Here is a 16,036-nt window from a genome sequence, read left to right as displayed (position 1 = left end):
GTACCAAAGATGTAGCACCCACAAAAGGTGGCCAGACAGAAATCCCAAAGACTAAGAAATCTACTGAATTTATAAATAATGGAAATGACCATTGTGAAGACAGCGTGTCAGAAATGTAGCACAAAACATAAATTTATGATTATTTCCTCAGAGAAGCCTTCAAAATTATAACAAGATAAATATATCCAACAGCTACTAGATAATGCTAAGAAGACTATCCTAAAGGTCATCAGAGTATGACTAAAATTAGAAGACAAACGCACATGGCATAAAAAAATCTGCTTACACAAAACTCTCCAAGTATGGAGAAAGATCTCAACACACAGGTAAATGAGGATTATAGAAAACCAAATATTTAAGATGAAAAAGGAAGCTCCACACCACACAACATAGCTGAAATCCCAGATATCAACAGAAAGACAGTCTTAAAAATTGTCAAACAAAGGCAAAAAATCACATATAAGGGTAAACCCATTAGGATTAGAGCTGATTCTTAACATAAACTTTAAAGGCCAGGAAAATTTGGAGTGAAGTATTTCAAGTCCTAAGAGTAAACAACTTCCAAACCTGACTAATACATGCTGCAAAACTATTTTTCAAGATCAACTGACAAAAAAACATTCCAAAATCAAAGTGACACTCCAAAAAATACTCAAGACTATCCTAGACAGGGACAGTGAAGCTAACACAGCCAAAAAGTCAGATAGAATAAATACATTAAGGAAGGCAAGTAGTTAAACAAAATAGGAAAAAGTGGAGTCAACAATACAAAAATAAACAATGGCAAAAATCAATAACTTCAGTAATAACTCTTAATATAAATGATCTCAACTTGTCAGTTAAGACAGAGACTGACAGACTAGATAAAAAAAAAAAGAAATAGTCTGTAGCATTGAAGAAAATCATCCAAAAATGACATTCATGGACTAAAAATCAAAGGGTATAAAACAATATTTCATGCACTGGGACCCCCAAAACAAGCAAGAGTAGCAATTTTATACTCAGATAAACATGCAAAAACTGATCAAAAGAGGCAAAGATGGTCACTGTACACTAATGAACTTATCAACCCAAAAGGAAAAAATAACACTGTAAATATATATGCATCAAATATCGGGTACCATATTTCACAAAATTGCTGGATATAAAAGAGCAAATAAACACCAGCAAAATCATAGTGAGTGACCTCAATACCCCATTTCCACAAAGACAGATCAATGAAACAAAAAATTAACAAAGAAACATCAGCTGAAACAACCAAATAACTAGTGGATATAATGGATTGCTACATAGGGTTCTACTCTACAACAACAGAATATACATACTTGGCAGCACTGGGAATTTTCTCAGAAGTTGACAGCACATATGAGCCCATGAAGGCTGTTTAAATCAAGAACAAGGGGCTGGGGATTTAGCTCAGCGGCAAAAGCGCCTGCCTGGCAAGCGCAAGGTCATGAGTTCGGTTCCCAGTACCGGAGAAAAACCAAAATAAAATAAAATAAAATAAAATAAATGAATGAAGAGAACAAATTTACCCCATGTGTGCTAATACATCTTTGCCCTTTGAACTAAACATCAACCACAAAAAACATCACAAAAATGCATAAACGTATAGACACTAAATAACATACTGCTGAACACTCAACTTGTAGAGAAAAAGTCAAGGAAAACATTCAACAATTACCAGAATCAAATTACAATGCCAGGACGAAATGCCACACCCTGAGACACAACAAAAGCAATACTACCAGAGAAGCTGATTGCGATCACTGCTCACATTATAAAAACCAAAAGACCTCAATTACCTTAGTGATGAGTCCAAAGTACAGTAAGTCGCTGACTTATGAACAAATTCTATTCCAGGAGAACATTCACAAGTTGAATTCATTCAAAAGTTCAACAAAGCGAGTCTTGTACAAACCTTGTAAGGTTCTCAACTTGATTGTTTACAAGTCAGGGACTTAATATATTGACAAAACAAGAAAAGTTCAAATCCAAACCCTTGTTAAGGAGGGAAATCACAAAGATCACAGCAGAAATTAATAAAATGGAGACTAAAGACATCAATACAAAGAATTAATAAGTTGAAGACCTGGTTCAATAAAAAATAAACAAAATAGACAAACGCTTGGCCAAATTAAACAAAAGAAATTGAGAAGACTGATCAATGCAATTAGAAAGGAAAAAGCTAAAAAAGTAGACACCTTCAAAATCCAGAAGATCATTAATAATCACTGTGAAGATTTGTATTCCAACAAATTAGAGCAAGTCAAAGTGGAAAGCATCTCAGACACACATGAATTACCAGAACTGAACCAAGAAGACATAAAAATTCTGAACAATCCAAAATAAGCAATGAATTGAAGCAGTAGTAAAAAAAAAAAAAAAAATTATCACAGTTTTTGTTTAGATGTCTCTCCCCACAAAATCTCATGTGGTCATAGGTGGGAATTTTCAGAGGTGGCTGGATCTGGCCTGTATGATGCAGGAACTGAAATAGTGCAACACTAGGTTCAAGGGCACTGGGATTATGGGTGTGAGTGTTACCTGCCCTAAGAAGTCTGGATAAGATAAAAGGGGCAAAAAGATACTGTTAAGGCCCTTGTTGCTTTTCTACCTTCTGTCTGCCATGAACTGTTGTCCCTATGCCGTGTGCCACCCTGCCTTGATGCCAGCCAATTATGAAACCTCTACAAACTACGAGTTAAATAAACTTCCTCTCTGAACTTGTGAGTTTTGGACAGTTTGTCTCAGCAAGAAGAAAAGTAACTAAGGCATCTACCAACTACGAAAAGCTCAGGACCTGATGGATTCACTGGTGAATTCTGTAAGAATTTCAGGGAGGTTATAACACCAATAGTCCTCAAACTCTTTAATGAAATTGAAAGGGAAAGAGTACTTCCAAACTCATTTCTGTAAGCTAGCATCACTCTGCTTCTGAAACAAGACAAGGACCAAAGTAAAAAAGAAAACTGCAAGCAATTCATTTTAAAAAAGATGGACACAAAAATCCTCAACAAGATATTGGCAAAGAGAATTCAATAAACCATCAAAAGGATTATACACCACAACAAATAGGTTATAGCCCAGGGGTGCAAGGATGTGTCAACTTATGCAAGTCAATCAATATAAAGTATCACATGGTAGAAGCAAAAGCAAATATAACATGGTTACATCAATAAATGCAGAAAAAGCTTTAGACAAAAATCCAATACCCATTCATGATAAAAAAAAGAAACCCTGAAGAAAATAGGTATAAGAGAAACTTACCTCTGTTTCATAAAAGCCACCTACAACAAACCAAACCAAGCATCATATTAAATGTGAATGGCTTTCCTCTAAAATCAAGAATTCAGGATTCCTCTAAAATCAAGAATACACTATCACTATTTCTATGAAATAAAATACTGAAACATTAAGCAGAGAATTAAGGAAAGAAAAAAGTAAAAGTGATAGGTATTGGAAAGAAACGAGTCAAATTATTATTATTTGCAAATGACATGATATTTTAAATAGAGGGGCCAAAAATTTCCATGAAAAGATGTCCACAACTGATAAACAAATTCAGCAATATAGCAGGATACAAAATCAGCACACAAAAATCAATAGCATTTCTGTACATTGATAGTGTGCACACCAAAAAAGAAATTTTAAACTGATACCATTCTTAACAGCAGTAAGAAAAATTAAATGTATAGGAATAATCTAACAATGGAACTGAAAAACCTCTACAATTAAAACTATAGAACTGTGAAGAAGGAGATCAAATAGGATATCATGAATTGGAAAGATATCCCTTGTTCCTCAAACGACAAACAAATATTTTTAAAATGGCCATATGCCTGAAACTGTTTTACAGATTTAAAGCAATCCCCATGAAAATAACAACAGCATTCCTTACAGAACTAGAGAAAACAAAACAATGTTGCACAAGAGCAAAGAAGGAGGCCTCACAGTCCCAGATTTCAAGTTACACTACAAAGCTACAGCGATAAAAAACAGTACAGTATTAGAACAAAAACATGCAAGTAGATTAATGGAACAGAATAGAAAAAATATAAACAATCCCAGCCATATTCAGCTACCTGATCTTTGAAAAAGTGGCCAAAAACATGCCCTGGAGGAAAAATAGCCTCTTTAGTAAATTTTGCCAGGGAAACTGGCTATGCATATGTGGAAGATTGAAGTAAGACCCATGTGTCTCACTATGCACTAACCTAAAGTCAAAATGGATAAAAAAAAAAAATGAATTCTAAAACAGAAACAACCTACTGTAAGATAAAATAGGTAAAGCTTTTGACATCCTAGGTGTAGAGAAAGACTTCCTGAGAAGCACTCCAACTGCACAAGAAATAACACCAAGAATCAAGAAATTGGACCATATCAAAATAAAAATCTTCTGAACAGCAAGTGACACAAACACAGAATGAAGAGCTAACCTATACAATAGGGGAAAATATTGCCAGCTATTCCTCATGAAGAGGACTAATATCTAGACTACATAAAGATTTCAAAAATATTGGATCCTTCAAAAATAAACAACCTAATTAAAACATGGGCAACTAAAATGAAGAGAGTTCTTAGAAGAAGCATAAATGACCATGGGAAAATGTTCAACATCTCTGGCCAATAGAGAAATGCAGTTAAAACAACACTAAGATTTCATGTTACTTCAGAAAGAATGGCAGTCATGAAGAACTGAAATAGTAACAAATTCTGGTGAAGCTTTGGTGAAAAAGAAATCTCCCTGTATTGTTGGTGGGCATGTAAACTAGTATAACCACAGTGTAAATCTGTATGGAGGTTCCTCAAAATCTAAAAATGGAAATTCCATGGAACCCAGCTAGTTCCCTCCATGAATCTTGGTCAATCTTGCATTCCTACATCTGGTAGTCTGAGCAACTTCCTTGAAGATACCAATATGTAATGTAACAACCACTGTTAATTCCTATCATCTTGTTCTGAAACCCTGTATCATTTTTGTTGTTTTTGCTTTGCTTTGTTTCTGTCTATGTTGTTGATATTTTGCTATTTTTCTTTTCTATTATTCTCCTTACAATTATAAAAAGAGTTAGAGACATCACGCTATAATGACACATACCTGTATTTCTATCAACACAGCTAGTAATACCTAAATCTTGAAAAAAGCCTTTGCACTCATCAACACGTGAGTGTATAAAGAAAGTATATTTATAATCCATGCTATACTACTCTACTACAAAAAAGGACAAATTTAAGTCATTTGTAGCAAAATGCATGCACTTCAAAGCTATAATGTTAAGTGAAATCTATTAGACACCCAAGCTTAAATACCATATTTCTCTTGTAAGAGAAACTTAAAGTATAAATAAAGACTAAAACAATAACAGGTTAAAAGAGAAAGAGAGACAGATCTTCTGCCAGTGGAAAGGGGACCAAGAGACAGAGGGAACAGACAGCAGGGTAGGAAAGGGGACTAAAAAAGTTAAGAGATGTGATGAACGTGTACCAAATGCACACAGTGAAAGGAGTAGTTACATACTGCAAACATGTATTATAAGTAAAAGAAAAGAACCGGTAAAATCTGACCTTATGGAAGCCATCTATCTATCGGGAAAGTCTTCTATTATGGTGTCAGGTAATATAGTCTACATTTCAAAGTTCTGTGCTCATCAGTAACCTGTTGTTCCACATTTGCTTATAATTTTATTAGCTAATGTTTGAAATTTCTGTATTCATAAATCATTTCTTGATCTAACTATGCTTATACTTTTCTTAGTCAACATTTTGAGTACATGTACTTTTCAATAAAATCTTGCTCCAACTGTGGAGAAAACAGCTATACTGTTCAAACATTCAGGAAGGTCAAATTCTACTGATCTGAAGATTTTTATATGTCCTGGTATATGCTATTATTATAATAATATTGTTTAATTTAAAATACTTTCAATTAAAATTACTGGATCTTGGAAGAATTTATTTGCTGGACTTACTTGATATATTACAGTTAATCTTATCATTTAATATTTTACTTTATTAATTTCTTCAGAAACAAAGATTTTTTTCTATTATGCAGTTTGAAATGGAAGTAAATAGTTTTTACAAGGACTGCAATAAAGAACTGTTAATGTTCTATTGAATGAAATAGATAAACCATAACAATTGTTTTACTTACATTTGTACTGTTAAAAAAATAAACAGTGAGCATAAACTTTTTAGTTCTACTTCTTAATTACTCAGTAGAAAACAAAAGAGGCCAGGTATGATCCCAGCACTCGGGAGGCTGAGGCAGGAGGATTGCTGTGAGTGTGAGATGAGCCTGGACTACATAGACAGACTTTGTCTCAAAAAAAATCAAATAAATAAATAAGACAAAGAAGTTTTTAAAAGCATATTTAAAAATGAATATTCTTCCATCTAACAAACCTGAAATATAAAACAACTGTTTCTTTTCTTGAATTCTTTAATATCACATGGTGTTCTCTGGGCTACGGTTTAGGTTACTGTATTGTGTGGTATCAGCAAAACCCCTTCCTGAGGTGCAAAAAGAGTGACAGATTTTGTAGAAAAGCAAAATTTGGCCTCTTTGTATTTCACTTAATACAAAGAAGAAAATTAGCTAAAATTCCTCTTTGCCAATTTCTGAATCCATTTTCCTAGCTGCGTGAAGAAAACCCTTTTCAGTAAGAACAGTGTAGAAGCCTTAACTACAGCTGTAACATTACAGAATGATCTACATGTTTCATTCTCTAAAGCAACAGACAACTCTGTCAGTTTTTCTATACAATAAAACCACCCCAACTGTGTGATTCATACCAAGAAATTTTAGCTCACAGTTTTGCATATCTACAGGACTAAGCTCAGCTCAGTGATTCTGCTGATGTCACTTGGGTTCAGACATTTATCTGCAAGTGGTCATGCTTGTGAGGCTTTCCTGACTGTTGGCCGAGAAATGAGGCAGGGGTCGTGTTTATCTCGCCTCTCTCAGCTAAGCATCAGAGCTACACAGGATTCTGAGTGGGCCTTGAGTAGGAAAGCCATCCCACAAAACCGCTCGGCCCTATTCTCTTGTGTGAATAAGCTACAGAGCAAGGTCAAATTCAAGGCGCAGGAAAGAGACATGTTAAGAAATGCTGAAACTCCAAATTGCACCCAATGTAGCACACGACATTATACAGCCATTTGTATGCAAACTACTGTGGTAGATTAAATAGCCTAACCACTCTATAAAGACTTCACTAATTGAATGGATGAGTGAATAGCTAGATAAGTGAATAATTAGATGATGAAGAAGACAAGTAATACGACTCTCCTCAGTAACACGGCGTTATTGGATGGGCCGGGACCAGGTCAGAGAGGTGAGGGATCTTTTGTGACTGTTTTTATTGCACAAACTATTTCAGGTAAATTCAGTTTTTTATTTTCCTAATCTTTTTATTTACGTATTATTTTCTGAGTTTCAGCTTTTGAATCATTAATATAATTTGATTGTTATTTAAATGGTGGCTTTCACTTCATTTTTAAATATAAGCTTCAAACTCCTTCAGTTTATAGTAATTTAGTTCATGGAAATATTTCTGACCATTAAACATGCATTTTTAGTGTGATTTTATTAAACTGAAAACCTAACACATATAGTGAATTTATATATATATATATATATATATATTATTAACTGATATCAAGTGTAAGAAAGATTACATTTTAAAACAAAACAACCTAATGTTCAAACAAGCTTTCACTATATCTTTAACATTTACTTTTCCTTCCAACTCAAAATAAAAATAATTTAAATGTTTTTTTTAAAAAATTGCATCTTTATTTCTATTGGCTTATTTTTATGAAATGAGAAAAACTGATAACAATCTTTTTTTTTTATTTATTTATTTATTTATTTATTTATTTTTGGTACCAGGAATCAAACTCACGACCTCAGGCTTGCCAGGCAAGCACTTATGCTGCTGAGCTATTTCCCCAGCCAATAATCTTTTTTAAAAGACTCTGATAATAAGCTTGTTTTAAAAAGCTTTCTTTAAAAAGTTTTTTAAAAAAGTAATAATAAGCTTTTTAAAAACTCTGAATTATTTCAACATTAAACATCTGCCCATATGTAACACATCTCAAGAAAAAGCAGAGGTCCCTAAGGGCAGCAAGAACACAAGATAATTCACTCTATGAGTAATTTTCAGATAACCTTCTGAAATTTTGCCATATATTTAACAACATTTACCAAGGATGGTAAATACTTATTCAGACGCTTAGTGGAAAATGCCTTAGTTTCTAATGCATGCAGTATATGAACTTGCTTTGGCTGGATTCTACTTTGGTAGGTTCCTGGTGTGTTAAATTAGGCCCAATCTTATAATTGCACCTGCAGTTAGCATATCAGTACAAAAAGATCAATGCTAGGTTACTGTTCAACCACAGACAGGGTGCAAGGTTTTATGGTCCCTTAGCTTGCTTCACTGTGTGACACTATTAAAATTTCCACAGAGCGCAGCATTATACAGAGCTCCATCAGAAAAAGTGTAATGCCCCTTCGAGGGAGGGAGCTTGATTTCTTTTTACTGGTCGTAATGTGCGCGGTGCCAAGCCACAGTTTCATCTTCATTGCTTTAGCGAGAAATACTCATCTAAGTAGACAAATAAATTAAAATACAACTACATCTACCAAATCCTTTCCCTTTTTGTTTATGAAAAAATTACTTTTTAGGATAAAATCATCTGTTTAATTTCCCTGTAATGGTGTTTCACGCCTATCTTCTGCATCCTAGAAAGAAGACTATGTAATTTGAGATTAGAAAGCTCTTAAAATTCTCTGAGCATGAATCCATTTAAATGTAACTAAGATTAGGAATGACAAGGCTATTTACAGTAACTTAGAATATACTGTGTATTTCCTGCATTCTCCCTTATTTACAATACTGAATAATAATATATTTCTATACAGTAATTTTGCTATAAATATATGTAATGTTATGTATAATATGCAGCATGCTATATTACTATACCAACATTCATATTCTAAATTACAGATATGCTAATATATATACAAACACTAGGTATTATATTTTACTAGTATTCAAAAGTACTCTCTGGCCACATGTAGGTGGTAGTGTATGCAAGTACTCAGACATAAGCATCTGTGCATCCGAATCATAGTTTATGTACAGCATAAGCTAATTGCTTTGCATCCTGACTACAGTTAAAGACTCAAGACTTCTTTATTAAAATTGGGACCATTCCCTCTCATGAGCTAAAATGTGTTTCATTTGCAATAAATACTTAATTCGTATTTTCCTCCTTGATGACCTTATGAAGGAAGCTAGCAAGCAAAAAGAATGATGGGACCGTTAATCAGACCAATGTGAAAATTCTGACATGGAAAAGTAAACCTGTGAATCACAGTTGCATACATCTGATCTCCATTTCCCCCAAAGAAAGTGAAAAAGCAGATAGTAGATAGTCATTTTACACATGAAGATTCTTATATTAGGAGTTTTTATTCCTCAAAGTGCCCAGGAATAGGGAGAAACAAAATTTCCTTCACTGTGGTCTATCAAACTATTCATGCAGCTTCTTGTAGCAGTTTGAGGGTTTCTTTATCACAGCCACCAAGGTTGTGCTTCTAGCCAAGGCTTTGAGTGACTTCGCAGCAGCATGGCTTGATATAAAATACCATCTTGTCAATGACAAATGGTAACTATAAGGCACAATATGTATTACATAGTTTCTAGAACTATGACAGTCTATATTTTACATATTACCTTCTCAGCTAGAATATGTTTATCTACAACATTTTAGAAACTTAGGATCTTCAAAATTAAAATAAACTATGGACTTTATCTCATTAAATTTCATATTTATTCTTATTTATTCATATTTATTTCATATTTATTCATATTGATATACAGTCCCAAATGTGTATTTTTTCAGAATTAGCTCTTAGGGAGCACAGAGGACCAGAAAGATTTCAGTCAGAGACTACAAAGTTTCATTTGGACAGGAGGAATACATTCAAGAAATCAACGTGGTGACTATATTTAATAATGACATGTATTCTTAAAAACTGATATGAGAGGAGGTTTTGTGTTCTCACTGCAAAAGAGCTGGTAAGTTTGTGCAACATTGCATCTTAATTGAATTAGCTCACTTTACCTATTCCACAGTGTTTACATATATACTTCAAAATAACATCACACACACAAAAATGTATATGATTTGCCTTTTTTCAATTAAAAGTATCTGAAAAATCATCTATGTGAAGGATTTCATTACCTCACAAAAAGGTTATAATATCTTGTGTAAAAGGTCTTACACTGAGCTAAAATCTTCCTCATGTTAAGCCTTATGTAACAATAAAAGTTCTAACCCATAAAACTTCCCATTTTTGATTGCCCTTCCCCGTGAGTTTCTTTCCAAACAATTCATGACAACAGTATTACCAACAATATTGACAATAATAATCTGGGTCACGCACTTGCCGTGTTCCCACAAGTGTTCTTTGTGTTGTGCCGTGTTTGTTAACACGAATGACCATCCTACAAAGTAAGCACTTTTACCAATTCTGTTTTAGAAGTATGGGGAAATGAAGAGAGGATGTTGAAGATCCCTCTCCAATGTTATACAACTTTCCCAGCAAGTTAAACCCATGAAATCTGGTTCAATAACCGGCAATGCTGTGAACTGAACTGTACTGATTCAACTGAAACATTGCCTTTAAACCTTTGCTTTTCAAACATGCGCAATTCTTTTCACCAATCTTCATATAACAGGAATTAGAATAGCTTCTTATCTTTGTGTTTACTAGATGTAAACTGTGATTGTTTAGAATTTAAGACAATAGGACAGAATTAGTAAAAGACGGGCAATGCCTTGAAGGTTGGTTTTCCTACTTCTTCTAAGGACAGTGCCAATATTAATATAGTTCAACCCCTCACAATCCTGGAGGCCATTTTGGCTAAGATGAAGTAGAAGAACAATGCAGATTCACAACTCATTCACAAGAAATATTACCAACTGGGACTTCACTGTGTAGTTATAATTAAAGCTATATATTTATATAAATTTTCTTATTCAATGTAATTTCTCAAAATGTTTTTATCTGTATTCTTCTACCTAGCATATCAGCTCTCTTTGTATTATATGGTTTTTCTTCTTATCATTGTCAAACAATTTCTATTCATTAATGTTTTATTCTTGAACTAAAACAATGTTTCTGGTCCAATGATCAGCCTAAGGTTATTCTAACGTCTTATATTTCATCCTCAAAAAGGCAGTCAAGCAAAACATGATAAAATTTAAAACAGTTTGGAAAACTTATTTGCCTCTCAGACGTTCACTTTCAAATTAATTTTGGAAAGGAACTGCGACATTTTAAAAAGTGAGACCTTGTTGAGAAGGTCCTATTTCCTCACGTCTTTTCTGACTTATTTACCGATAATTTTCTAATTCTTAAGTTTCCTAGACAAATAAAGGGAACTATTCCTTGCAGGAAATAAATATAACTTCACATAAAATAGGAAACTCTCTATTCTCATAAGTAGTCTAATAGGAACCATGCAGAAGATAGTAAATTTACTATGACTGGGAAAATTTTACTCGTTTTGCTTCCAAACTCTCCAAATAATCTCCATTGGCCTAGCCATTTTTCTTAAACATTTGAAACTTCAGTTGCTTCTGTGATCCCTCTGGGATTATTTTTAAATACTTATGAGAAACTAAAAGAAAGTATTAGAAAACAATTTAAAATAATCAGTATCTTTATTCAGTTAGCATTTTGTTTCCAAATTTTCCCCATAATATTCTCAGAAAACACATTCATCTTGTACCAGGAAAAATTCCTGTTAATCACTGATTAGAGAAAAAGAACTCAAATGCACTGCAGGAAAACGTTGGTTCAGGAGGAACAAGATTTTATTGGATGCTAGCTTGGAAAGTAGAAATTTCTCATCTGGTACAGAAGTCTGAAAGATGAGTTAAAATACAAGTTTTGAATTAATGTACACCAGGAACAATCTATTCTTTGGTAGAAGCTAACCTTGTGTAAAGCCTTTAATAATATAATTAAGAATTCAACAATGCCTCTGTATGTAATTCACAGTTCCAAACGTCTAAAGCTCTGATTCTGACCTTTCAAAACCCCATTAAGCTATGTAAATACAGTACAAAGGAATGTGTACTGTGCATAAAGAGGATTCTAATGTCAACTAGACAAGGACACATGGGCTCACTCTCATCCCCAGTGCTTCTGAGGCACTGCTGGTGTGTTAATACATCCTTGCTATTGATTTGTATGACAGACCTACCATGGGACTCATGCGACGGCCCGTCGGTTTAGTAGGTGGTTTTGAGGGCATACCCTGCTTCTGTTATTCTGATCCCTATGACAGATGTTGCAAACACCTTCAGTGGTTCTGTGAAAATAATAGCAATAATAAAATGTTTGAGCAGAGAAAGAAAAGAAAATGTTCAGGACTTCAAATTAAAAATAATAAAATACTGGTAGAATAAAGCTTGATTAGCTTGCTAGGAGTAAAAGACAACTGATATTCATTGTGCAAAATAAAAGCTAACTCAGTCCCACTAAGCCAGTGAACATTTATTTCCCTGAACATTTGGATACTTACTTTGCAAGGTGTCGTCTAGATAGTGTCTTTAGGCACAGATGCTCATTACCATGTAGGCACATATACAGAATAAACGAAGGCATAACTATGATTAATACCTACTTTTCTAATTAACAGCATATTTGGATCATGTTTTTATAAAAAGAAATATACTTCTAAAATATTTTGATGAATAATAAATATTTGATTTTGTGTATAACCCAAATGAAACTCCTTCTTATCCCTACTTATGGTTCTGTTAAGTGATTAATTCAAAACAGGCAAAAATAAAGTCATTTAAAGACTTGGCAAGAAAAGAGAAGAAGGTAATAGTCATCCAGCGGCACTCATCATTTGCTGTGTGTGGTTATCCATTCAGACTAACACAACAAGACCACCTTGGACAGGACGCTTCCCACACAGACATGGGTTTCTCACAGTTCTGGAGGCTGTGAAGTGTGCGATCAAGTTCCCGGCAGGTTCTAGTTCTAAGGAAGTCCTACTTCCTGGTTCATAAGTGATCACTTCTTCAATAATGCTTAGCTGTGGTGGAAGGGATATATGATTTAAAAGGGCACCATCACTACTCATAAGGGGTCCACCTCAGAATCTAGTTATCTCCCTAAATCTCCACATTCTATGATTGTCACATAGGGGGGCTAGGAGCACAATATACAATTTAGTGGGGTGGAATAAACATTTAGTCCACAGCACTGTATAAAAAGTGGTGTAAATGCGAGACTTTGAATACTGGTTAGTTCTAAGCATCTCAGTTACTTTTCATGTTGCTGAAACAAAATACCCAATTCCCAGAGTTAATGGAGGAAAGGTTTATTTCACCTCACCCTTTGTGGAAGTTGCAGTGGTCATCTGGCTCCAAGTCAGGGTGGCATGGCAGAGGGGCATCACAGAGGAGAAATAGTCCATGACAAAGCAGGCAAGAGACAGCAAAGTAGCAAGCAGCAATAGCAACCCCGCCTCTTTCTGCCCCTTATTATTCCTTCCAGGGGACAAGCCCATTGATTGGTGCTGCCCACACCCAGGGTGGGCCTTCTATTACTCACACCTTTAATATCAGTATCATACCCTTCATCCACATGGACTCACCCGAATCAACCACCTTTGAAACTCCCCACCTATGACCACAGGAGGCTTTGTGGGAAAAGCTAGATACAGTACAATCATAACACTGAGAGTCAGGCACATCAGTTAGCTGGATCATCCCTTTAGGGTTACCTTGGCTGAAATCCCAGTGGTGGTCAAGCTGCACTCTTACCTAAAAGTCTGTTGAAAGTAAGCTGCTTCCAATCTCAATAGGGTTCTGACCTAATTGTTTTTCTTGTAGGTATTGGACCCACACCCTGGCTTTTTTGTTGGCTGTCAGCTATGGTTTACCCTGACGTGTGCCCCTGATACAAGGTCATCATGGGCAGCTCAAAGCATAGCAACTCATGTCTTCATCCTCCATGCCAGGATCTCTCAGACTTCTTATCTTCTACCTGTCAGAGAAATATTCTTTTCTCTAAAAAATTACCTCATTAGGTAAGGCTCAACCTCAACAAGCTTTTCTGTCTACAGTGTAACACATAGGAGAGTGGTATCTCACTGCACTCACAAGATTCATGTACACTCATGGGAAAAGAGCAGGTACTATTGAGAGTAAGCTTAAAATTTTACTGACTAAACCAACACAATTGGGATTATTTCACTGAAATATGCTTAAAATTATACCTAAGAACAAAAAAATGTAGTCATCAATATTTTGATTTGAGTCATAACATCCTTATCATGAATAATTCATTTATCTAGCTTTGCACACTTGAAAATGGAGAAATCTTTGTCACCCAAAATTAACTCAATAATTTGTATTTCCTTTTTTTCCACCATGATTGATTTTAAAAATTTATAATTTAGGTTATTTTTCAAAACTAACTAGGAATTATACAGTACAAAATGTGACCTCCATAATCTTAACACATTCATAATTTACTGAGATACGATTTGTGCCCTGGGTAGAAACAAGTTTCTTAGGGCTGGGTATGTAGCTCAGTGGCACAGAGCCTGCCTGGCAAGCATGAGGTCATGAGTTTGACTCCTGGTATGAGGAAGAGAGAGGGAGGGAGAGAAAGACAGAGAGGGAGGGAGGGAGAGGAAGGGAGAGAGGGAGAGAAAGAGAGAGAGAGAGGGAGGGAGAGGAAGGGAGAAAGGGAGAGAAAAAAGAAAGAACAAACAGAGGGAGAGGGAGAGAAAGAAGAAAAAAGAACAGGCAAAAAAGCTTTATAATAAAAAGATAATTCTGTGGAGGGGAAATGGAATTTAGCTTGCACAACAATATTTTGAGTTAATTTATTTCACTAAAATTTCTAATACAATGCTTTTGAATTACATCATTTAAACCTGTCGCACTCTCACAACCATAGTGCGGTGTTATGACTACTGAGGTCTGTTAAATAGATGCCTCCTCCGTCTGGCTGGCACTACCTAGAGCCTGAACTTCATGGCTTGTTCCTCATTCTTGGTTCCTGGTGAGGTTTAGATCTAAAACGACTGGCAAAGGCTGATGTGTCTGGAGGGTGACTGGGTCATGGGAGCACTGTAGTCACCAGCGGATCTGTCCACTGATCAGTTCGGCACCCGAATGTGCTGTTAGGAGGCAGAGCTGGGTGACGGGGGCGACCTGAAAGGTATATTCTTGCTCCTGGACCTGCTTTTCCCTCTGCGTTTTCTGGCAGCCACGGGATGAGCAACTTTCTTCCACCAGGCCCGCCCACCAGGCCCTTTCTGCCTTGGAGCCGGCCACCCATGCACTGAAGCGGAGCCAGAGTAAACCTCTCTTCCTTTAAATCATTGGTATGGGGAATTATGGGAAATAACTAAAACAGTACCTCACCTTCTGCGCAGCACTCTGTACTCTCACGGCAGTTGTGTGATTTTTCAGTGAGTAATTTCTAGGAATTACTATTTTATCTCTTTGCAGTTTGATCATTTGTAAACACGCGCACATGCCCGTGCACACACGGGTATTCCTCCTATGTGTACACTTTTCTCATAAGAAATCACCACAAGGTTTCACTCAGCTACAAACATTTGAGCTTAGTCCATGTCAATATCAAATAATAAATGGATTTCTTTTTGCAGAACTATTTCCCTAGCCATGTACTACACTAAGAATTCTCTAAAGGAAGGGAAAATATTTGTTTCCATAGCCTCTTCTCTAGTGATGTGTCTAGCTATACTAATGCTAATAAGAACAAGGTGCAGTTGATTTCAGCAACTCAGGAATTGTGAAAATGACCAGGAAGTCTGGAGTAACTTTACTTTCTCACACAGAACACATAGAACACGGTGGAGTCAAGTGACTGTGTCTTTGGCATGCGCAAGAAAATGCTTGGTAATTTCTAGTCTCAAGTCTGCATTATATCTCTATGGATGAAACGACCCTTGGAAAT

The 16,036-nt window shown here is 35.4% G+C and overlaps 1 pseudogene; it reads right to left on the bottom strand.

Moving 5' to 3' along the window:
- Positions 1-15,591, bottom strand: part of LOC102021290 — a 34,100-nt pseudogene extending 18,509 nt beyond the window's left edge.
- Positions 15,592-16,036: the final 445 nt, after the last annotated feature.

This window comes from Chinchilla lanigera, unplaced genomic scaffold, assembly GCF_000276665.1.
Source record: "Chinchilla lanigera isolate Chin_1 unplaced genomic scaffold, ChiLan1.0 scaffold00046, whole genome shotgun sequence".
Classification (NCBI taxonomy): Eukaryota; Metazoa; Chordata; class Mammalia; order Rodentia; family Chinchillidae; genus Chinchilla; species Chinchilla lanigera.
This window is presented reverse-complemented; position numbering and strand designations above follow the sequence as displayed.